The 7601-nt window shown below is 29.2% G+C and overlaps 1 long non-coding RNA gene across 1 annotated transcript in view; it reads left to right on the forward strand.

Annotated features, from left to right (window-relative positions):
• The window catches only part of LOC103592981, an 85924-nt gene that overhangs the window by 66825 nt on the left and 11498 nt on the right, over nt 1–7601 (forward strand). Inside the window, exon 3 of the long non-coding RNA XR_550701.1 lies at nt 6937–7014. This is a non-coding gene — a long non-coding RNA (uncharacterized LOC103592981). The remainder of the gene's footprint in view (nt 1–6936; nt 7015–7601) is intronic.

The following is a 7601-nucleotide window of genomic DNA, read 5'->3' on the forward strand; positions in this document are numbered from 1 at the left end:
ACATAGAGAATATAGGTGGGTTATGATGAGCGCTCTGCTATCTTGAATAGCCCTGAACTTACCAGCATAAACCTGCGTTAAGTTCAACCATCAGAGCTCATCTATGTTTGTCTTATATAGAACCCAGGTAATGGAACAAATACTTCTAGTGAAGAAATTGAATAAAATATAATGACTTGAAATCGCAAGGATGAGGGAATATTGTTACTTTTTTTAAAAAATTTAAAATCACTTACTGCAGTATAATGTGTAGTGGAAGAACATGTTTCTCTGACCACAGTCTGATGAATGTCATTAACTATGGTCACTATTATTCAAACAATTGCTTCTTTCCCAATTAATCTCATTTCAGAAGGCATTAAAGTGTACATAAGTGATCTTTGAAATTGAGTTTAAAACAAATATGTGATGTAACATTACTTTATCTTGAGTAAGAAAATTTTATAATCATTTTTATGTTATATTTTATAATGAAATTATCTATGGTAAAATTAATTATAAAAAAACAAACTAAATAAAATTTAAAAACAAAGTAATTTGTGTTCAAAAGAATATGATATATCCAAACAAAAAAAGGCCTAAGAAAATGCATAAATTGGGTGAATCTTAATATTTAACTGTAGCTCCAAAGACAACAAAAATAGTGAGTTAACTTGAAGCTGTCAGAAAATAAGGATTAAAAACTTAATTGAAGGCAGACCGTTCTTAAATGTTAAAAGCATCTGCAAACCATACCATTGGCAACTCCTCCCATATGGTGACTTTTATTATTTCAATTATAAGAACCCCTGAAGAGAGTATAAAAATCCCACATTTTTCATGTAATTCTGACATTTTACAGAACACCATAACTGTAAGACCTGGTACACCAAGCACTGCGGGTGCATCTGCTGTTATCTACATAAGTGTTATGAATTTCTGAATTTGTTCCATTTCTAGAAAGAAGAAAGCATACATAATTTGTAGAGTCTTTATCCATAATTAATTTTACGATTTTTCAGGCAGTTATATAGTCTGTCCACTGTCTCCTAAATACAAGGTAACAATTTAATGTATTAGGCCTGTGAAAATTAACAAATTGATTTTATGAAATATGATGTCTTCTTGTCATACTCACCACTCTCTTCAGTTTCCCGAGTGAAAAGATGTACACATATTTCTTAGTCTAAAGTGGTTGAAAAATAGGATTCCAAAGATTTAGAGTCTAGTTTGACGACGTTTCAGTGTTGAGACATTGCAGTTTTAGGATCTTCTTTTGCAAAATGAAAAATGAGCCTGTTACAGGAATATCTTAAAATATGTTAAATAACTTCATATTTATATAATATAAAATGATTATATATTCAAAGATGTTTCTATACATTTCTACTAAACGTACTTTTTGTACAAAAATTTGGGGAGGTTTCTAACTTTGTATAAAGAAGTAAAATTTAAGTTAGAAGTCCAGGGCCGAGCCCATGGCACACTCAGGAGAGTGCGGCGCTGGGAGCGCAGCAGTGCTCCTGCCACAGGTTCGGATCCTATATAGGGATGACCAGTGTGCTCACAGTGCTCACTGGCTGAGCGCAGTGCGGCCAATCTCACAAAGGACAAAATAAATAAATAAGTAAATAAATAAATAAGTTAGAAGTCCACGACAAGTAGATGATTTAATTTGTATGTTATTACTACACAGTGAAAAAAGACATAATACTAAGACATAATACAAGGCATAATACAAAATAGTCAAAACATGTTTAGAATATTGTATCATAAATTAGAATGGCCTCTGAGACTCACTAGACATTAAAATTATAACTGGTAATAACAATAGTACAAATAACTAACATTTAGAGACTCGCTGTATGCCGATTCTAGAATTTCTTGCATTATTTAAGCAGAGTAGTAAATTATGCAATTATATATTTTCTTCCAGTTAAAAACAGGGCATTTTAAATTTGCACGTTTTGTATTAATGTATATTTTATATTTACACTAGCTATATGCAAGAATAAGTGCTAGCCACAAACTAGTATGGTAGAATCAATAGGAGTTTAAGATTTAAAAAAAATATGTACTGGGGTATCTGAACCATTGAGTAGAGATATTACTTATCTCTACTCAAAAGAGTGAGTACACTAAGATTTTAAGTAATTATAAAAATTAGTATATAGCATTTATTAATAAACTTAATTAGTTCAATTCCATTATTTTAAATTTGGAAATATTTTGGATCTTGCATATTCCTACAATTTTACAAATGATTTTTTTCTCTGCTTTTGAACATATTTAGTTTCATCACTACTTTTCTCATCAAATGGTGGCCATTATTATTTCTGTTTATATAAACTTTATCTCAATTTGTTTTGAAGTTATTGTGAAATGAAATACTTTGCACTAAGATTCATGAGCTACTTAATAGTATGCTGCTGACTTTTCTATTATACCTTCTTCCTATATAATCCAGAAACATGCTGTAATTGCAGCATGCCTCTAATCACTTTTTTAAAAACTATGATACAGAAACATTTATAAAGCAAACATTACTTTCTCGGAAATTTGTATTGTTAACCCAGTGCTAAATCTTATATGAAAGATGGCAAAGCAGACACTGCAGGAGTATTATATAGCTTTTACTGGGGCATCAGCATAGTTTCTTGATCTTTCTTCTTCTAAGGATTAATTATGAAAGGTGTCATCAAAAAGCAGCCTCCCTGCTAAATATGCCCTGAAAAAAAGTATTTTATTCAGCCAGTACAGACTGTAAAAAAAAAAAAAGTTAAATTTTAATATGTGTAGGGCTGTAGTATGGAGCTACTACTTACCTTTAAACAAACAAAACTTGTTCTTTTAACACAGTTAAATCCTTTTATAAGCCCTATGCATGTTTTAATCTCTGGGGTAGAATTGAGAATTGTGATTACATTAGTCTTTCCTAATTCCTTTGGTCCAGAGTTTACTCCTGAATAATTAAGGGTGAATGAATCTCTTAGAACTCAACAGAGAAGTTAACCAACGTGCCCCATTTTTTATGCCATTAAGATCTTCCTACTTTTAGCCCAGTTGGAGAAATGCCACAAATAATACATGGTATTTTAACATTATTTTATCCTATAATACAACTCCTAGTCAGTGATTGATTATATTTCTTAGTATCCATGTAAATGAATCCACTGCTCTATAATGAGATGTGCCATATTTTCAAAATCAAATGCACATACCCATACCAGCATGCGCACACACGTTACTTGTTTTCAATATCCAAAGCAAAAAATTAAAGAAAATTATTTTCTTATTATAGTTCATTTGTTCTGTATAAAGAGAAAGATATGATTATAATTAATAAGTTAAAAATAAAAAGTAGGAATAACACATCAGGTATCATATCAAACACAGTACAAAAGAGCAAGAAAAAGGCATTATTGTACATTTGAAAACAAAAGTTAAAAGCAGAAATAAACTAACAAAATTGGTAAGATACAGATGACTTGCTCATAAGAAATTATTTTCCTTTTCAAAGAAATATTATGATCTGATGGAATTGCAGGTTTAAAATTACAGCTACTACCACTTCCAGGATACTTTCTTATGAAGATAAATACTACAAACTTAGAAGATTAAGATAAATACAAAGTTAGAATATTGCATTAATTTTATTTTTATTATTATATTAGAAACTAATAGAAGTAGAAAATGAGAGGAGTTTCAGTATCTTTTGATGACATTTAATAAATAATCCTATTGTCTTCTCTGAGAGCCCCATACAAACATGAAAATAAATTATTTCTACTTGAAAAAAAATGTTTTACTGACTAATACTAAACATGCCTGTTTTTTCTTTGTCAAAGATAAATGTTCTGTAGATTACAAATTTTCACTATATATACATAACAGTGAAATAGAATCATTAATTGTGGATATGTAACTTCTGGGATTATGTAATAAAAATTCCAGCAATTTTCAAATAAGGAACTTAAAGCCAGGAGATGTTTTATGACCTTATGTTACAGAATTGCAGTGATAGAAAGACCATTTCATCTTTTCCAAACCTCCAGTTGATGTTTGAATTCCCTCTATCACATCTATATAAGATCAGTTTCCTAACATTAAAGACCAACACCAGCACTAAGTTTATTACTTCCAAATGTATTTGTCCCACAAATACCACATGTTCTACTTATACAAATATAGATTCTCTAATATAAAAAATAAAGTTAGGGCTGGCTGGTTAGCTAAGTTGGTTAGAGCGTGGCCTTGTAACACCAAGGTCAAGGGTTTGGTTCCCCATACAAGCCAGCCACCAAAAAAAACCAACAAAAATAAATAAAGGTAGATGCCACCTATTCCACAGGAAAAATTAATATTGAAAAAAAAATTGAGCTCTTATTTATATATATGCATATGTGGTTAATTTTTATAGTAGGCATTGTAATCTAAACCATTTCAAATAAGTGAATTCAGCTTATTAAAATGCAAGTTAGATGAGGTTTAGATAACATTCGTTCAACACAACTTTTTGTGTTTTTAAATGGAATTTATGTTCAAATTGATTTTATATTATTATCCATTCACTCCTTTTTATCTCCTAAAACAAATATTCAAACTTCTGCATCAGTATCATATTTATTGCAGTTTTTACATTTAAAAATACATTTTTTTTTTTTTACTTAAAGTAAATTGTCTTATAGATGCTTAAAAAAAGAAAAATAGATAAGGCTAGGTCCTTTCAGAACCAGGAATACAATTAAAATATTTGGCCTGAGGTGAAACTTTGTTAGCTGGAAGCATTGGCTTGTTTTATTTTAAGGTGTTATCCTTTACTTCACCCAACCAAATAATCAAGTTTAGCTCTAAGCATGCATATAATCCTGTCCCTCTCCCCCCACATATATATACTCCCCAAACACGCAAATTTATTTAATGACATGCTATTTATATCATTGAACTCTGATTCACAGAATTTTCTTCTACAGATTTCTTCTTTGGGTTTATAATCTTTTCATTTAATTTTCCTTATTATTTTAAAATTCCAGATTTGTGTTAAAATTACCATGAAATCTTCAAATTCATTTGTAATACTTAGAAAGTCAACTCTTAAACATTTCAGAGGAAAATATAGGTAGATTCCTACTTAAAATTCATGTCTGGAATGGGAAAATCTAGATTTATATCAGAAAATACAAAATGCAAATATTGTTAAAAAGTATTTTGAAACAGCAGGAAAATTCACAAGTGGCAGAACTAAATTTAGAGCAGCTGAACACTTCAGTAGAATTAAACCTTAGTTTACCATGGGGGTGAGGGTGGGGGTGGAAGAGAATCACAACAAAAAGCATCACTTGAGAGAGATGTAGCTATTCTTTCACTATAGATAAGGGTCACGGATAAAGAATCTTAAAACTAGAAGGAGACTGAGCAGTCACGCAGTCCTAACTTAGTATTTTAATAGAAAAAACTAAGGTAGGAAAAGGCAGATCATTGTCCAAAACCACACAACTAATAATTGCTAAGAATCAGATCTCTTAACTCCTTTTCCAATGATCATTTTTGTTTTTTTTCCTAAATATGTGATATGAATAAATAGTTTATAACTGCTCAGCCCTGTCTCTACCTTCCTACTTTTCAAATTAAGAAGAAAAAAATTACCTTAAAATGTTCCAATAAAATATCCGTAATTTTAACGAATTGGGTAGAATGACAATTCGGAATTAGTGAAATGGTTATTTTAAACCGAAAATCAATTTTGCTTTTTAAATTTTTATGGCATGAACAAAACCTAATTGCATAATATTTATGGTTGTTCGTCACCATAAAATTGATAATAAGTAATATGTAAATAATTTTAAGTTACAATTGAGAAAGTTAAATATATCCCTTGCATTCCTGTTCATGATGTGTTTTTTTTTTTTTAGGAAAATAGTTGATACTCAAATATCCCATTAGGCAGATTGCATAATTTTTTTTGATTAGTGGGGTTTCGTTTAAGCAAATTTTCTTTATTTCACTTGGTGTCATTTAAAAACTTAAATAGCCTTCTGAACTATCACATCACTTTTTAAGAAATTCATAGGAACTGTAGCTAATTAAATAATTTATACTTAAAAGGGAATAATATTTCTTTTCCTTCCTCTGAATTATTTGAAAAGTATTTTAACCTATTTTGTTATAAAAAATATTTCCTAAGCTGGTCTATTGAATTTAAATGTATCTGTTTTTTCTTAGCATACCCAGTTATATTTATTTTAATATAGTGCACAATAAAATACCTTTCCTCTTATGATATTAATTTTTAATATCATAAGATAAAAAATAGCAGCAAGATATTTTAGATGAACTCCCAGTAGTTGTAATTCACTTTCATACATTTTGTACAGTATGGATTGACATCAATCACAGTGTCAAGAGCAATGATAGTGAATGGAAATGATTATTGGCAGAATTATTACAATCTATTCCAAAGTTTTCCAATTTTACCATTTTCTTAAAAGTGTCTTAATATTTCAAATATGCTAAATTTTTAAGTAACAATTTATTTTAAAAATCAAGTTTATTAAATTCTTTCCATTAATCTAATGCCCCAGCTTTTTTTAGTTTTCTAGTTTAATTTCATAAAATTGGATTAATACAAGTGGTTTATGATAAAGTGTTAAGATTTTGCTAGGATAAAAAAAGTTGGATCGTTTTAAAAAATACCTGTGTGTGTATATATACATATACACACATGCAGGTTTCTCTCTATAGAATATACAAAATCATTGCATACTGATTAGTATATTACTCCTCAATGACTATATCGCACTTTTTTTTCTTTTTGATTTTTCTCTGGGTACCTTATATCAGGCTTAAGAAAGCAGTTTCTTTAACTTGCATAATTTCATGCTAACAAAATTTGTTAACTTGAATTTCATTTTAAAATTGTATTTCCTGATACATGTTTTTGTTTGTTTTCTTAACTAGTGAAAAAGGCCATAGATTTTAAATCTAGAGGATTTAAATTGTTTCCAGGGAAAGACAACAGCAACAAGTTTTCTATCTGTGAGTGTACTCCTTTTTTGTTACTTTCTCTAGTGCAAGAGTTACATTTGTGGTGTCTGTGTTGTTTGTGTGTGTTTTATCAAAATATTTGTGTATTTACCAAATTAACTGCATTAATATCTATATAACATGCATGATGAATATTCAGTATTTATTGTATTCAAATGCGTATTTAGTTAGTTAATGGATTAAACTGGCAAGCTCCCAAACTCAGATTGTTTTTTGCTAATATTTATTCCATTTTCAACATGTAAAAAAAAAAACTCTTTTGATCTCATGTGTTGATGTATTGATTAATGTCAAGTTTTGTAATTCTAGGATGTAAGGTAAAAATTCCTGAAAATCCTAAATTGGTAGTCTCTTATAGGAATTTTTGTTTGAACATCTCCAAATTTCAACAAAAATGTTTTTCTAAGGAACTTTTTTTTATAATAGCAATTTTTATTTAAGGAAAAAAGTATTCTTAGTGTGAGTTAATTTATTCAAATCCTTTGAGTCAACAGTCTTTTGTAAATTAATTAATTGTTTAATTATTTATTGTTACTCTTTTGAAAATCTAATGAAATGGCCTGAAATACACAATTCTG

This window comes from Galeopterus variegatus, unplaced genomic scaffold (genome assembly GCF_000696425.1).
Source record: "Galeopterus variegatus unplaced genomic scaffold, G_variegatus-3.0.2 Scaffold1253, whole genome shotgun sequence".
Taxonomy (NCBI): domain Eukaryota; kingdom Metazoa; phylum Chordata; class Mammalia; order Dermoptera; family Cynocephalidae; genus Galeopterus; species Galeopterus variegatus.